Here is an 18,765-nt window from a genome sequence, read left to right on the forward strand (position 1 = left end):
TCTACTCAAGGGAAAAATGTAAGTTATCTACTTTAAGATATTATTATTTTCTTTTTCCTGGAATTAGATTACCTCGTTTCAAAATCTTAATTATGTTTGGGAATATTATTCTGTTCTACGAAAAACTTTTCTGTTTGTTTTTCGACCGTATGGACTCGGAGATTTGGTAAAGTGAAAAGTGTTTGGCGTATTTACAGCACCTTTTCAGACTCCGTACTGAGGGAAGAACTCTATCAAAACCTATTTATCTCTGCGTTATTCTGCGAGAAACAACTTCCTTGTAAATTTTAATTTTTGCATCATGTAAAGAATTTGTTAATTTGAAGTGAAGGTAAATTTACTAACTGATAGTCATTTGCTGTAAAATTGAGACCACGCGATTTTCTCAGGAAACTCGAATCCTTTTATTCTTTAATTTGCATTCTCCTATTCCCCTTTTCTGATAGCTATATTTATTCTATTTATTAAAATGGTCGGGTTTGACTCTTGCTCTTGTTTGTTTCTATGGCAACCGTTGCCCTTAGTGATGTGTTGTTGGTATGATGTTGATGATTATTATAAAAAGGAGAAAGAGGTGATTGAAGTAATAATTTGGCAGTTGCCTCATGTTTGAGCTGATGCCTTTTCCTCTTGTTTTTAAAAAGTACTTGGAGTGCTTTCCCTTTGTATTAATGATATTTGTGCTTGTGTAGATTTAACCCGTGTTTCTGGTGTTTATGTGTTTTACCCCTATTTCTTCGGGGTTTGTTGATTAATTTGCGAAGGTTGTCCCCCAAAATTGGTGGTACCTGGCATTTTTGGTGAAGTGCGGTGAAGTTTGGGTCCTGTTAGTGACCTGTTTGACTTACCTTTGGTGTTTCTTTCGGGTTTTGAACTAGTACCTTTTCCCTGTCTTTATCTTTTCCGGAACCCCCTTGTGTTCTGGTTTCTTCGGGAGAATCTGTGGCTTCTCATAATTAATTCTGATAATTAATTAAAGGAGAAGAAAACCTGTAATACTTCGAAAATTAACCTGTTGGAAAACTGTTCATTTTAGGGGCTTTCTGCCTGGAAATAATTTTTCTCTTTAATTGTTTTATCCTTTATGTTAATGTTATCTTTAATTTTGAGGGTGTCCCTCTTCTCAGTGGAAAACATTTTGATTTAATCCATTCTTATTTAATTTAATTTCTAACTTTTAAACTTAAATTTGATTTAGACGGTGCACCGTACCTTTAAGGAAGATTGAAAAAGGTATTCTTTCAAATTATTGTAAGGTTCTTACAAAATAATTATTAATTAAACTTTCTATTGGTTCAAAAAGATTCTTGGTTTGTTTTTCTTTCACGTTCTCTGACATTTACCACTGCGAAAACCGCGAGTAACGATCTGTGTTGCCTCTGTTAAATGGTCCAGTCCGTGTTCTTGAGGGTAAGTATTTTGCTTCCACTTTAAATTTTCTCTTTAATGGTTTAATTATTTTAATTATTTTTGCTTGTTAACTTGTGCTGGTTATTGCCGGTATAGCTGGTACAGAAACAATAATTAAAATTATATACTACATATTGTAATTTCTTTCTGAAATAACCATCCGCATTTCTTCAACTGCGTAGTACTTCAGAAAAAATCCTCAAAAAAACAAGCTAGTTATATGCGTATACATTATTTATGCTTCATTAAAAAATTAAAAACATTAAATATTAAAAATATGTAGAATGCTGAATCTGAGAAGGGTTAGTATTAAGTTCTTGCCGTTCTCAACTGAGATTACAAATTTCGCAAAAATAATTTATTGAACTTGAACATTACCGACAATATGGTAGAGGTTGTGGACACAGTGTAAAATGATAGAAATAACACATCCTCAATGAAGACAATCCGTAACGCACTTAACGGAGTGAGCTGTACAACTGGCTAATACGCGCTTTATATAACAACATACCATCCACTTCGAAACAAAACCGTATATTTGATTTGTAACAGTCAGTAGAACATGCTGAATTTAGGAAAGGATGTATTACTAGTGACAACTACAGAGTATACGACACTTACTGAAAAGAGCACTGGCGGCACTGGGTGCAACGTGTCGCTATGCCTTGCTCAAATGATTTATAAGCGAGAAGGAACATCTCCGAGTGAGAAGAAAAAAAAAAGGATACGAAAGCAGGTCCATAAGTCTTAACGTATGTGTACAGCCATGGAAGGAGGGATCAACTCACTGAACTTGACGATCCAATTCTTCGTATACTAATGGAAGTAAAATCTTAGGTACGGTTTTTAGTACATATATAGGTTACATGCATTATCATTGTAGTCCGTTATGCCTTTCAGCGTTCAGTCTACAAGCCTCTATACCGGCACGTCGCCACAATCCCCTCTCTTTGCAATAGTGCTGTGGCCTCATTTTGTTCTATATCTCTTATCCTTAAATCGTTAGAAACTGAGTCTAACCATCGTCGTCTTGGTCTCCTTCAACTCCTCTTACCCTCCATAACAAAGTCCATTATTCTCTTAGGTAACTTGTCCTCCTCCATCCATCTCACATGACCCCACCACCGTAGCCGGATTATGCGTACAGCTTCATACAATGAGTTTATTCCTAATTTAGCCTTTATCTCCTCATTCCAAGTACCCTCCTGCCATTGTTTCCACATGTGTGTACCAGCAATCATTCTCGCTACTTTCATGTCCGCCACTTCTAACTTACGAATAAGATATCCTGATTCCTGTCTAAGTAAAGAAAAGTTGGTCTGAAAACAGACCAATGTAAAGATAGTTTCGTCTCGGAGCCGACTTCCTTCGTACAGAACACTGTCGATTGCAACTGCGAATTCAGATCATTCGCTTTACTACACCTTGATTCAATCTCACTTACTATATTACCATCCTAGGAGAACACATAACCTAAATACTTAAAATTATCTACCGTACCTCGTCCATCTTTGTATCACCAATCTTACATTCAGTTCTGTTGAATTTCTTACCTACTGACATCAATTTAGTCTTCGAGAGGCTAATTTTCATACCATACACATTGCACCTATTTTCAAGTTCCAAAATATTACAGTAGACTGCAGGTTTTCGGCACAATCTGCCATCAAGACCAAGTCGTCAGCATGGGCCAGACTGCGTACCTATATACCCACTTAACTGAAACCCTCCCTGCCACTTTATACCTTTCATCACATGATCCATGTAAACTACGAACAGCAAAGGTGAAAGATTACAGCCTTGTCTAACTCCTGCAGGCTAAGTACCCCGAACCAAGAACTCATTCGACCATCAATTCTCACCGCAGCACAATTGTCGACATAAATGCTTTTGGTTGATTTTAATAATCTACCCTTAATACCATAGTTCCCCAGTATGGCGAACATCTTGTCCCTCGGTACCCTGTTATATGCTTTCTCTAGATCTACGAAACGTGAATACAACTGTCTATTCATCTCGTAATATTTTTCATTTACTGGTGCATACTGAAATTAGGGTCCTGACAGCCCCTCTGTTGTCTGTAACACACTGGTTTTCATCCAACTTCCTCTCCACGACTGATCTAACCCTCCCTCCCAAGATGCCAGTGAATACTTTGCCTGGTATATTATTCAATAATATACCTCGATAGTTGTTGCAATCCTTCCTGTTCCCTTGCTGATAGATAGGTGCGATTACTGCTTTTGTCCACTCTAAAGGTACCTTACAAACACTCCATTCTAATCTTATTATTCTATGAAGCCATTTCATCCCTGCCTTCCAACTATACTTCACCGTTTCAGGTCTAATTTCATCTGTTCCTGCTGCCTTATGGCAATGACGTTTATTTACCATCCTTTCCGCTTCCTGGAGCGTAATTTCACCAACATCACTTTCTTCCTGCCCATGAGCTTGATGTTCGCGACACCACCAGGAAGATTCCCTTTTACATTGAGAAGATTTTCAAAATATTCCATTCACCTGCCCAAGGATTCCATGGGATCTCTTATGAGTTCACCTGAATTACCCAAAAAACAGTTCATTACCTTTTTCCTTTACTTTCTAAGAATCTTTGTTACTGCCAGAAAGGTTTCGCTGCTGCTTGACATAGCCTGTCCAAGTTATTACCAAAATCTTCCCACGACTTCTTTTTGGATTCAACAACTATTTGTTTCGCTCTGTTTCATTCATTTACGTACAGTTCCCTGTCTGTATCAGCCCTTGTTTGGAGCCATTTCTCATAAGCATTCTTTTTACGTTCACAAGCTGCTGTCACTTCATCATTCCACCAAGATATTCGCTTCTCCCCACCTTTACACACAGTCGCTCCTAGGCATTCCCTTGCTGTTTCTCGTACAGCATCCCTGTATGCCACTTATTCTCTTTATATATCCTAAACCTGCTTTACTCTCCACTGTTCGATGATGATGATGATGCCCTTTGTTTTAAGGGGCCTAACATCGAAGGTCATCGGCCCCTCCACTGTTCGAAACATCTCACTAATCATATCCGTGTACTTCTGTCTGATTTCCTTTTCCTGGAGATTTTCTACACTTATTCGTCTGCAGAAAAATTTCACTTTGTCAGATAGTTGTCTTTATCACCGGATAATTCCTGAAAAACTCAGTCATTCCTAACAGACTTCCTGACTTACAGACTTCCTCTTAAGATATAGTCTATTTTATGGATCTGGTACCCCTAGCCCCAAATGTGAATAGCCTTATGCTTGAAGAATGTATTCGTAACTGCTAAACACAAACTAGCACAGAAGTCCAGCAAACGCTTCCCATTCCCTTTAGCTTCCATGTCTTCCCCACACTCACCAATCACCCTTTCGAATACTTCAGTTCTATTTGCAAGTCTCGTATTGATGTCACCAATTAGCACTATCCTATCCTTGCTGTTGACCCTGACTACGATGTCACTCAATGTTTCATAAAAATTTTCAACTTCATCCTCATCTGCACCCTCACATGGTGACTATAATGAGACAATTCTCGTCCTAAATCCTTCAACACTCAAATCTACCCACATCATTCGCTCACTTACGTTCCTAACAGAAAACATGCTGCGTACAATAGTATTCTTGATAAACAGTCCTACCTCATACTCTGCCCTTCCCTTTTCAACACCCGTCAAGTACCCTCTATTATCTTCTGTCTCTTCCTCGTTATCTCTTCTTATCACTTACCCCTAGTACATCCAGATGCATCCTCTTTGGTGAACCATCCAGTCCTACTTTCTTTCTTCCACAAGCCCAATTAATATTGATAGCACCCCGTCGAATTCCATTTCGTTCGCCAAGTTGTTTTCAGGAGTTCCTCGCCTGTCAAATGATAGTGGGACTCCATTATTCCCATAGGTCCGAGGCTTGCTTAAAACGTTCTGAACTCGGTAAATACCTGAAGCAGGATGCTACCCTACTTACACATAATCCAAGTGAGGATCTCTCCTCTAACGGGTCAGGGACTAACGGTGGATTGTGTAGACCTAGCCGTCTGAGCACAAGAAGGGTCATTAAACAGAATATGTCGAAGAACCCATTCCCATTCCATAGCAACTGGTATCCCGACCCTCAGGACCACTTACTAGGCCACTCAGCCGTTGCCCATGGTTCACGAACTAGGTCGTGACTGCAGTAACCCACACCATGAACCATCAGTTATTATTATTATTATTATTATTATTATTATTATTATTATTATTATTATTATTATTATTATTATTATTATTATTATTCCTGTAATATCGTGGATCATAGAAGTGTAAGAAGGTGCTGGGCTGAATGGATGGACAAGGACTGGACAAGAGCAAAATTGAATGCACTAAATTTTTTAATTGTTTCCTTCCTTCTTGTTTCCCTTCTTTAAAACTTGGTACACAGAAGATCTGAATAAACAATAACAATATAATAATGAACACGTTAGCTCCAACAACAACGACATAAAATCCAAAATTAGGGACAATTTTAGAGAGAATTATCAGCATGATGTTGTACGAGGGATGAGTATTTTTAGCTCTGAAACAGGTACAGAATTTTATAAGGGCAGGTTTGCTCCATTAACTTCCATAACCTAAGTGTCTGAGCTCCAAACTCCAATACAGTCCAGTTTCTCAGAGGCATACTTTACTTATAGCGCACAAGGTTATACAATGGCAATCTTCAAATGAGGTATTTACAGTCACTTCTGCTCAATTATTTTCATATTGGAAACAGACTTTCAACGTATTAGGTCGTGTTACGTACATGTAGTACGTGTTGAAGAGATGTTAAGTACAAAACAAAAATGGCCAGCCGGACACCAGTGGGCTGGCCATTTTTGTTTTGTACTTAACATCTCTTCAACACGTACTACATGTACGTAACACCACCTAATACGTTGAAAGTCTGTTTCGATTACAATGCGGTCGTGAAAATTCAATATTTATTTTCATATTCTTTTCCGAAAACAAAAAGAGGGGCAATGAGTGCCCATACTAAATGGCCATAATACAAGAAGGAAAAGGTTGATAATGATCGGCCAAAAACAAAACGCAGGGAGATGACAATCCTGCACTCCTTCTAGAAAACTTTTAAAACCTTAAGTGGGCTCATGGCCTCAAGATACATAGGGTAAGGCTATTCTGCGCCAGGGCGACTAAATGATTAACATTAAATAACAAAACCTGTTAATTTTGGAGGATAAGAAACTTTAGTCACCCCATACCGAGTTGAATGGTAGTCAACAGAGGGTAATCGCTCTTGTCCCCTTACATTACATATTTCCCAGTAGGGAATAAAACAGGGTCCTTAGACTGGCGAAAATTTTATATTTAAACCAATAGGTTTAGAAATTTCCATGAAATAAAAGAGCTTTGAAACATTCCCCTCAAGCTATCTCCGGGAGCTATCACATGTTACGAAAATTCTGCCATTACCTTGTGTTGCTGGGCCTTCCGAACGCCGATCTGCGACACCTGCCACTTTATTATACGCCGCACAAACTAACTGAAGCCACGACAATGACGATACGGCCTTAACGCGCCCAGCGTTTATAGTATCCCGAGGGTAAGTTACTGGGCCCTTTACAGCTAGGCTGGATGCTTGTACGCACCCCAAATGTTATTTTGGTGGAGAAAATATTCACATTTCTAATTGGTTGATAGATACAAGAGTTCGAGAGGGGGGGGGGCGCAGAAATCTTGACAACCTTGACACAAGAACTAAACAATCTTCAAAATTAAGGTTAGCTACCTCTGAAAATTAGATTTACCTTAAGAATTAATTGTCCTAAATCCCGGCAGAGGGGCACTTAGGCCGATGGAAGAGACAACTAATAGTTGAAAATCCAAGTGTCTTGCATAACACTATTTCAAGTTCAATTACATAGATGGCCTTATAGAAGGAACGCAGTTTATTTATTTATTCTGAAGGAACGCAGTTTATTTATTTATTTATTTATTTATTTATTTATTTATTTATTTACGATAGGTATTATGAGACAGGGATGGTGTAGGAACGGGATGGAAGCGGTCGTGGCTTAAAATAAGGTATTTACCTGGTGTGAAAATGGGAAACCACGGAAAACCATCTTTAGGACTGCCGACAGAGGGGTTCAACCCACTATCTCCCGGATGCAAGCTCACAGCTGCACACCCTAACCACATGGCCATCTTGCCCGGTACATGCAGTTTAACTGGACGAAGAAGGTTTACCCCCGGTACTGACCGCCACCCCCTAAGGTTTGAAAACGGTATGAACAGCTTTGAAATCTTGAATCTCGCCATACATTATTTTTGAGAAAACATACATAAATTGGAGTATCACTTGAGAGTCCTTTCTTGTTTATTTTTTGAAGTAAAGTAGTTTAGATAGTGTTTGCGAAGAAGTAAAAGTTCGTGCTGTTGCGCCCGGAGACGATGACAAGAGTGGCCACCGCTGGCGATGTGAGGATGGGGTCGCCCCGACCCCAGGGTACCCTGAGAAACCTTCCTCTGGTATATTGTGATGGGCAACCAAGGCGATGGTTAAAAAGTACCAGGTAGAATAGTTCGAACCAAGGATAGATTAGGTGGTTGAAGTCCAGCAACCAAACCCCTCCCAAGGAAGATAGTCCCAAAGGAGGCAGTTTAGACGGTGTCTCGGCCGGAACGAGGTGGGTCCATACTCCGCGCCTGCATCTCTCGCTAGTTGACACGACGTGGCCTCAGATGAAATTAGGACACTGTAACATTGAACTTTGGGGCAACAGTAACTGACTCACAGACAGTGTTATATGTGGTGCAGATGAGGAGGACGAGTGCAGTGAGTTTCTGACACAGATTTGGAGTCAGGGTCCTTAATGCCAGAATGGTAATGAAATCATTGAAGGGAAGGTTTGCAAAGGGAATTTAAACAAAAAGTGAAAGTTAACTTTGGATATAACTTACATACATACAATATTTCTCAACCCACAGGGGCAGAATGCCATTTTATTTTAACTTGTTTATATAAAAGTTTAACTAATAAGATGCTAAGGAAAGAAGTTTAAATAAGTCAGCTACATCATCACTTGGTGGCTTATAATGAAAAACAACATCCTTCACACAGGTTTTGCTTGACACAGGTGGACCCCTAAAATCCTTTCTTTTCTCGGGTTACTCACCAAAAGGGGGACAGAAATAAGGAAATCAAGTATAATGCAAGGTCTATGAAATCTGGGGCAAGATTTCCCGCGGGAACAAAATATTTTACCATAACCTGACCTCCAATTTAGTTTCTAAATTGGTGGGTCTTTGTCCACGGTCATACCTCATTCTTACTCTCTGATGAGAGGCCTTTAGGTTATTTCTAGCTTTTTCCACAAATACCGGACACTCTCTGGATCTATTGTCTCTCGCAAAAGCTCGTTGATCGACTGAAAATTTGACAAAGGCTTATTTAGGACAAACTTAAAAATAAGAGAAATTGGTGAAAAACTTTGGGACTCATGAACGGCCGAGTTAAAGGCCAATGATATCCAATTTAAGGAAGTGTCCCAACGGGAATGATCTTCTTGGTGGAAAACAATAAGGGAAGTTCGAAGATTATGATGAACCCGCTCAGCTAGAGATGGCTGTGGGTGGTGCGCAGACGTTGTGACGTGTGAGACAGAGAGATCAAAACAGAACTTACGAAATAAATTAGAGGGGAACGCCTTAGCGGTAACAGAAACAATATATTGACGGGGTCCAAGAGATGGAATAATAGTGTTGAGACAATAAATAGTGGACTGAGCAGTGGCAATCCTAGTCGGATGCAGCCGTGTAAAACCATCCACACACACAAGAATACATTTATTCCCATTCCCTTTACATTGAGAGAAGTGTCCGGCGTAATCGATGCACAATGGCTAATCAAACAAGACTTACACGCTTTAACCAGTTCCCTAATCTCACTGTCCATACCCTTCCATATAAATATTTCCCTTCTCTTCTCTCTAGTTTTGAAAATGCCTGGATGTGCCCCTAATGGGGTCTCATGGTAATACTTGAAAATCATAGGAAATAGAACATCTGGAACCACAATTTCCATCTTCTGATCATGCCCCGAAGGGCAACACAGAACCCCATTCATCGAAACAAGGGACAACATGTTCCCCAGAAGAAAGGGCTTCCATAATAGGAACGCAGGATCTTCACGTTGGTATTACGCCACATCATGAAATAAATAAGGGACTTTAGTTAGAATAGCACTTATAGTTGGAGGTGTGTAAATAGCCGGCAAACGGCTTTCCTTCGAGTTAACAACATCAGAATCGCCGGAAGAGATTCGGCTTAATCCATATGCGACTACATTTTCAGATCAATGGATGTCGCTCGTCAAACTGAAACGCGATTCGCCCGGTACGACGGGGACTAGCCAAAACCGAGCGCAGATCCTGACTGTCGGTCTCTAATTGAAATTAAACATGCTCAAGGTAAAGATGGAATATTCTAAGGGGACTAAGACGGCCAGTCCTTCTAAGTCGTATGTAAAGTACTTGGCCTCTTGAGGTGACACGGTTCTAGACGTTTAGGCGATTGGCCGCCTTCCTAGTTCAGATTGCTGAATTAGAACCGCAACGATCACTGATGAAGAGGCGTCTGTGTGTACAATGAACTTCTTGGAGAAATCTGGCGTACCCGAGACCGGGGTGTTACACAGAAGCAACCTCTAACGCTGCTTGCTGCGACGGCCCCCTTTCAAACTTGAAAGATTTCCTGCGGAGACAATTTAGGGGTGCCGCCCTATTGCTGAAGTTGGGGACGAATTTCCCAAAGAAATCTAGCAACCCACTTAACATCCTTACAAGGGCTGAAGTTACGGATTGCATGCGTTCTTGAATGATCGACTGAAACTCCATCAGGTGACACAACATGCCCCAAGTAGGACATAGATGGTTACTAGGCTGCTAGGTAGGATCTTCTGCGATACTAAATTTGAATATCTGTACCATTATCTAGATGATGTTGTTATTTTTATTGAGACCCTTGAAGAACCCTTAACTCATCTAGATGAAGCTCTAAAACGCCTTCGGAAAGCTGGATTGACGGTCAAGTTTTAAAAGGTATCTTTTGATTAAGAACCGCCGTGCCCTTTGGGAGGACGAAAGGCACGCGGTTGTATTCATACAGATTCCAGTCGGTAGCGAAGGCAGTCATATGTTCTGATTCTTCCACCAGACGTATCTTATTATAGGCTTGGTTGAGATCTAAGATGGTGAAGAACTTAGCCTCCCGAAACCAAGAGAAGCATGAAAGCAAGTAGGGAAGGGGTACTGATTGTAGAACAATCTTACGATTTAACGCCCTGTATTCAATTACTTTCCTGAAGCCACCTTGAGGTTTCGACACCAGGAAAATGGGTGAAGAATACGCCGACTTGGAGTGTCCAATGATACCATCCCTCAGCATTTGGTCGATGATTTCCTTGAGGGCTTCCATTTTCGGCGGTGATAACCAGTAGGGAGGAAATCTTACGGGGATCGAATCCGTAACCTCAATCTTGTATTCAGTTATGTCAGTCACAACTAGATTTTCCGAAAACACGTCGGGAAATGACTGACATAATTTACGAATGCAACTAGCCTGATTCTCACGTAGATGCCAAAGACCAAACGACATCTCACCCTGGAGAGGCGAAATAATAGATGATGCTACAGAATTACATTTCAAAAGAGGTACCCTACATGAAAATTACTGCCAAATTTGAATATGCAGGATTTACATTGAAGATCGAGCACGATGGAGGAATGTGACAAGAAATCTGCTGTTAATATCACAGGGCATGGCAAATTTTTAGCAACCTATTACTTAGATTTCCACGTAAATTTTGAAATCCGAATTTTGGCATAGATAAATTCAAAAATTTCTAGGGGAGAAGAGTTAGCCGAAACACATTATACAGAAGAAACATATTCGGTAAATTTACAACGGTACTTCAGCTTCGAATGCCATTCTATCGAAATAATGAATACACTACATCCAGAATCTAAGAGGACCGTAAACAGTTCGTTATCTGAATTTTGAAAAAGAGCACGAAGCCTGGAGTATCGGAGGCAATTTTGAGGCATTCTTTAGGACCTTGGAGGATGGTCTTCCTTCTTGGTTATGTGACATAGTACCCTTAGATTATACTGGACTAAGCCTTCAGATGCAAATAAGGGCGAGGACTCAGCCAGGCGCCCTAGTTATAGTAATCGCCACGTAAGGTCATACACCAAAAGGTAAATATCGCCGCCTGATTCTCTTTTTTTAAGGCTGATCACTGCTTGCAACATGACTAGTTACATATTAAAATCACCAGACCTAACCACAACAAACTAACCTGAATGTAAGCATCGATAATGAATGTTCTCTTACCGCAGTAAAATATAAAAGTTAGGATAAATAAATCAATATATTCATTAATTAAGCCGGTTCCCACGCTCATTGAGGAATTAAGGAAATAATTACACTTTCTCACTCTCACTCAAATTAATGTTACACATTTCTGCTCTTATTTTGATATGCGCATTACTATAACCATATTTTTGAACATAGTGGTTATTAAACGATGTAATTCATTTAATAAATCTTTGCAGTGTGATTTACGAAAGTTTCAGGGATTACGTAGTGCCTTTCCTTTCTTTTGCGCGAACCTCAATCAATCAATCAATCAATCAATCAATCAATCAATCAATCAATCAATCAATCAATCAATCAATCAATCAATCAATCAATCAATCAATCAATCAATCAATCAATCAATCAATCACTGCTGATCTGCATTTAGGGCAGTCGCCCAGGTGGCAAATTCCCTATCTATTGTTTTGCTAGCCATTTTTGAAACGATTACAAAGAAATTGGAAATATATTGAACATTTCCCTTGGTAAGTTATTCCAATCCCTAACTCCCCATCCTATAAACGAAAATTTCCCCCAATTTGTCCTCTTGAATTCCAGCTTTTCCCACTTTTAAACACACCGCTTAAACTTATTCGTCTACTGATGTCATTCCACGTCATCTCTCCACCGACAGCTCGGAACATACCACTTAGTCCAGCAGCTCGTCTCCTTTCTCCCGAGTCTTCCCAGCCCAAACTTTGCAACATTTTTGTAACGCTATTCTTTTCTCGGATATCACCCAGAACAAATCAAGCTGATTTTCTTTCGACTTGTTCGTTCTGTCTTCAATAACTAGTAAAACATATTTTGTGCATATTTCCAGTTTGCAGGCTGATTATACCTTGAAGCTTATCCAAGAAACATATAGGAGAACTAATGTGCTAAGCTATGTAAACGGAAATTTGGTCAGCTTTCAAGCTCACTGCTGTATTAATAATAATAATAATGTTATTAGTTCTACTAACTACATCTATGGTATCCGCAAACGCTGAGGTGCCAGAATTTCGTCCTACAGGAGTCCTTTTACGTACCAGTAGGTCCACAGACATGAGACTGGCGTATTTGAGTACCTTCAAATACCGCCGGATTCGAACCCATAAACCTGAGCATATCATACATTCTTCCTGCAGCCGCCAAAATTAAATTAAATTTAAACATTTCTTGCCTTTATTTTGATGTACGCATTACTATAACCGTGTTCCTAAAGGGAGGGGGAGGGAGAGAGAAAGAGAGAGATCTAATTGTACATTTTATAGCAATTTCCGAAAGTTCAAAGACTTACCACGTCCTTCCCTTTGCTTGGATATTGTTCTATTCTTTTTCTTTCTTTCTTCAATAAACAATAGCGGATGGAGGCCATTTTAAACATAATTTTAGTTAGCAAGTTGGTGTATCTCAAGCTTAGCACGTTAGAGAAACCAGGAAATCTACAGGGGCACTAAAGAGTCAAAGAACATTACCAGATTTTTATATACAGGGTGAACAAAAATGCCGCACTTGGAGGTCGGCACGCGATTCCTCATCCCGTTGCAAGACAAAAGTTTCTATAGCCAAATCGGATCTGGTACTGTTGGAAAACAAGTCGAAAACGAGAAGCTGGCAACACTGTCACATCCTGCAGCGCATCGGAATGTAATAGAGAAACGTACATCATCCTGCTGTACCGTACCCGCCGTCGCAACTCACTGAATAGACTGCTGGGTTATCAATCCCACATGCACCATAGAGCTACGGCTCGAATCTGAGTCAGGTTCTTTTTCCTTTTGTGTGTGTGACGTCAGGTCCCTAGTTCCCGTCGTGTAACTGCGTTTGTGGGCATGACATCCTGTTGTCAAATGACAGTAGTCGAACACATGACAGTGTGATCCATTCAACTGAATGCATGAGTCGACTAATCACGCTGTACACAACCATAACTCGTCCTGTCAAGTGCATGTTGGACTTCCTGATGGAGTGCACAAACGGCAAATACGAAGATATGCTTTTACGTAGTGTTGGGTGCATCCGATAACCAAGGTTCTGCTTCTGTTCGTGATTATGGAGCACGGTACCCTCAAAGATCCATCTCGATAAGAATGTTTTTCGTCGCCTTGATCAACGCCTGCGGGAAACCAGTAATCTTCGTCCAGAAGTAGTGGACAGAGGTCGTCCAACGACTAGACGTACTCCACAAACATAGGACGAAATTCTTGAAGCCGTTCGCCAATCACCTCGACAAAGAACCCGTGAGATTGCAGGCAGTTCCAGGTATCTTAAACACTGGTTGTTGACGTGTTTCATGACGAAAAACTGCATCCATATCATTACACGTTAACTCAACGCCAGCGGCCAGAAGACCGCATTCAACGAGTACAGTTCTGAGAATGGCTTTTGACAAGTTGAAGATAACGAACATTTTATAAAGAATATGATATGGAGTGACGAATGTAGCTTCCCTCTGGAAGGTATTTTCAACCATCACAACAGCCATTATTGGTCTGGTCACAACTAACATGTCACCCGTTAACGTGGCTTTCAGGCACGCTTTGGCATAAACCTGTGCGCTGGAATCGTGGGAGAAGTGCTTTTAGACCCTTACCTATTGCCGGACGAGTTGAATGCGCCCCGCTAGTGTACGTTTCTGGTCAATACTTTGCCTGACGATTTAGAAAACTTACCACTTGGTGTTCGGCGGCATCTATGGTTTCAGCATGATGGTGCACCGCCACACCTTGGAATAACTGTGCATAACTGGTTAAATGAAGCGTTTCGAGGGAAATAGATTGGTCGTGGTGGTCCAATATTCTGACCTCCACGTTCCCCGGACCTTAATCCACTAGATTTTTATTTGTGGGACACTTAAAGGAACATGTTTATAGTACTCCAGCTATGGATGCATAAGACCTAATAGCTCGCATGCATGCTGTATCGCCAATATTGGATGCAGGTGTGTTGCGTAGGGCCCCACAAAGTATGCTCCAGCGAGTGGCGAAGTGTTTGCAAATGTAAGGTGGTCGCTTTGAACTTCTGCTGTGAAGTGAACTTTGCTCGTAAGTGTACGTATCGGCTCTGTGAAGATAAGAATGCAAGTCACACAAACACTATGGAATTATTGTGCGTAGCATAATGGGCAATCCAGTGTTGCCTACCTACTGTACTGTATTGTGTTTCCTTGTACCGAATTCGATAGAGACGAAGTTAATATATCCACTATTATGTTCTACGTATTGGCTTTATTTGTGCCATGGACGATACAAAGTGGTCGTTTACGTCTGTAAGAAGTTCATGTTATGTTTGAATGTTTAAATAAAGGTAACTGTAAAAGTAAGACAGTACATAGTGTATTGCATAGTGGAGGTGTACAATGGATATACACTGACTGACAGTGACAATGCAACACCAAGGAGGAGTGGTTCGAAAGGGATGAACGTTGGGGAAAAAACAGAGACGGCACGGATGAATACTTGATGTTTATTTCAAACCGATATCAGGTTACACAATGCGCACGGCATCGACTCAGTAGGATGTAGGACCACCGCGAGCGGCGATGCACGCAGAAACACGTCGAGGTACAGAGTCAATAAGAGTGCGGATGGTTCTCCATTCTCTGTCAACCATTTGCCACAGTTGGTCGTCCGTACGAGGCTGGGGCAGAGTTTGCAAACGGCGTCCAATGAGATCCCACACGTGTTCGATTGGTGAGAGATCCGGAGAGTACGCTGGCCACGGAAGCATCTGTACACCTCGTAGAGCCTGTTGGGAGATGCGAGCAGTGTGTGGGCGGGCATTATCCTGCTGAAACAGAGCATTGGACAGCCCCTGAAGGTACGGGAGTGCCACCGGCCGCAGCACATGCTGCACGTAGCGGTGGGCATTTAACGTGCCTTGAATAAGCACTAGAGGTGACGTGGAATCATACGCAATAGCGCCACAAACCATGATGCCGCGTTGTCTAGCGGTAGGGCGCTCCACAGTTACTGCCAGACTTGCCCTTTCTGCACGCCGACGCCACACTCGTCTGCGGTGATTATCACTGACAGAACAGAAGCGTGACTCATCGGAGAACACGACGTTCCGCCATTCCCTCATCCAAGTCGCTCTAGCCCGGCACCATGCCAGGCGTGCACGTCTATGCTGTGGAGTCAATGGTAGTCTTCTGAGCGGACGCCGGGAGTGAAGGCCTCCTTCAGCCAATCGACGGGAAATTGTTTTGGTCGATATTGGAACAGCCAGGGTGTCTTGCACATGCTGAAGAATGCCGGTTGACGTGGCGTGCGGGGCTGCCACCGCTTGGCGGCGGATGCGCCGATCCTCGCGTGCTGACGTCACTCGGGCTGCGCCTGGACCCCTCGCACGTGCCACATGTCCCTGCGCCAACCATCTTCGCCACAGGCGCTGCACCGTGGATACATCCCTATGGGTATCGGCTGCGATTTGACGAAGCGACCAACCTGCTCTTCTCAGCCCGATCACCATACCCCTCGTAAAGTCGTCTGTCTGCTAGAAATGCCTCCGTTGACGTCGGCCTGGCATTCTTAGCTATACACGTGTCCTGTGGCACACGACAACACGTGCTACAATGACTGTCGGCTGAGAAATCACGGTACGAAGTGGGCTATTCGCCAACGCCGTGTCCCATTTATCGTTCGCTACGTGCGCAGCACAGCGGCGCATTTCACATCATGAGCATTCCTCAGTGACGTCAGTCTACCCTGCAATTGGCATAAAGTTCTGACCACTCCTTCTTGGTGTTGCATTTGCCCTGTCAGTCAGTGTAATTTGATATATTAACTGAAAAAAAATTGGCACGAACGCGACTCGAACATCGGCGCGTCCGCACAACCTGCATTTGTGGCATTACCTCGTCTCAATGAGCTAATGAGACAGCTCCGGCAGAGCGCCGAGTTCATGCGAGCTGCACGTCGTTACAGCGTTGCCAGAGCCTCGTCTCTGACTCACATTACTATTAAACCTATTGGTGGGACTAGCTTTTGCGAGATAAACTTTTGTCGTGAATTTCGACGAGGAACCTCATGCCGACCTCCATGTGCGGCATTCTTGTTCACCCTGTTTTTTTAGCTGAAATCACACTGATTGAAGACAGGTTGCAAGGCAAGAATGGGATAGGAAAGAGGGCTAGAACTTAAATGAAAGGAAGCGATATTATCCTTAATACAGGTACAGCCATAGAATTAGCCTGATGTGAAAATGAGGGAACCACGCAAAAACAAAAACTTCAGATCTGCCAACCGTGGGTTTCGAATCCACCACCTCCCGAAAGCAAGCTCACAGCAATGTGATCGAACTGCACACTTCCTTGTGACGCGCAATACTACACGAGCTGACTCTCTCCAAAATTACACTGTTTGGATTTCTACCATATACTTAGCTGTATATGGATCTTCAGTTCTTCAGTTATACATATATGTAAGAACATTATGTACCGTAATAAAAGAGACTTCCCTAGTCTGCAGTCTGATTCGTGCAGGTATAAAAACCTGATGATGGTAATGATGCTTGTTGTTTAAAGTGGCCTAACATCTAGGTCATCAGTCCCTAATGGTATGAAATGAGACAAAAATGTAATGACAATTTAAAAGTTCAAAATTATACACTGACCAGAATAAAAAACGTGATGATGAAGAATAAATGGCTGGATATGGATTTAAAACAATCGGTGGGTCCAACACAGAAACTGTCATAAACGATAGTATTACTGACCAAGAGACAGCTTCTAAAGCACAATCCTGAATCGAGGATGCTTGTTGTCTAAAGGGACCCAAAATCCCGGTCAACGGCCCCTCATAACGATACTTATCGCTACTAAAGTAAAATAATGGTATTTGTCATGTCGCGGTACTAATCAAAAAAAGCGTAAACTCACCATGTTCCACCCATTATGGTACTACTCAAGGTATTATACTTCGCACAGGTAACGCAGACCAATGGTGTTTCTCACATTATGGCGCTACTCATAGGAAACGCAAACCCATGGTTTTCCTCACCTAGGTGTACTTATCACGGGCACCGCTATTCCCATGGTGTTCTTCATATAATGGGCACTAATCACAGGCAACGCCGAGACCCGTGCTGTTCCTCACAGTAGTACTGATCAGTCCCTAATGGGGCACATACAGACTCACCTTATGTTGCTACTAGTCCTAAACCTATTGTGTACCTAACATAGTGGTACTACTCGCAAGTAAAGGCGACCCATGGTGTTCCCCGCATGATGCTACTAATCACAAGTAGTTTCATGGTTCTAACATTATCATCCCTTGGTCGTCGCTTTTAGTCGCCTCTTACAACAGGCAGGGTATACCGTGTGTGTATTCTTCGCCTGCGTCCCTCACCCACAGGGGTTGTATAACAAATCTATTTGGGAGGAGATACTTTTATACTGTATATACATCATAAAGAAGTCATGTTGTCACAGCAATAACAATATGCAAAGAAATAAATGAATCCAAAGAGATAAGCACAATTTACTATACTGAATATTAGTTTACTTACATTTTAACGGACATGTAGTAATAATATAACACAAACAAAAGTATGCAAAAAGAAACAAATATACTGCATTTTAAAACATCAAGAGTCATTCAATAGCCACTGAATTACAAAGCAGGGAGGATGAATAAACGAACATAATAAACATGAGTACTAATATTTACAAAGCAAAATAGCAAAGTCGTCTCCTTCCAAGCCATGAGGGCCATTGGAATGGTGAAAGGTAAAGGCTTCCACTATCCATAACTTTGGCACTTGGTGGGGTAGAGTGTTAGCTCTACATTCAGCATGAACATTGGAACTTGCTCACTGACTTGAAGCTCGCTGACCCCATGTTCTTCCCGCCAGGTGACATGAGTTGTTAATAGGCGCAGAACATTTCTTTTCATTGTTGAAACTCTTTCACAGGACTCGATCACCAGGTTAACCTATTCTTCAAAGCCCTAAACTAGGATGGATTAT

Source organism: Anabrus simplex, chromosome X (assembly GCF_040414725.1).
Source record: "Anabrus simplex isolate iqAnaSimp1 chromosome X, ASM4041472v1, whole genome shotgun sequence".
Lineage (NCBI taxonomy): Eukaryota > Metazoa > Arthropoda > Insecta > Orthoptera > Tettigoniidae > Anabrus > Anabrus simplex.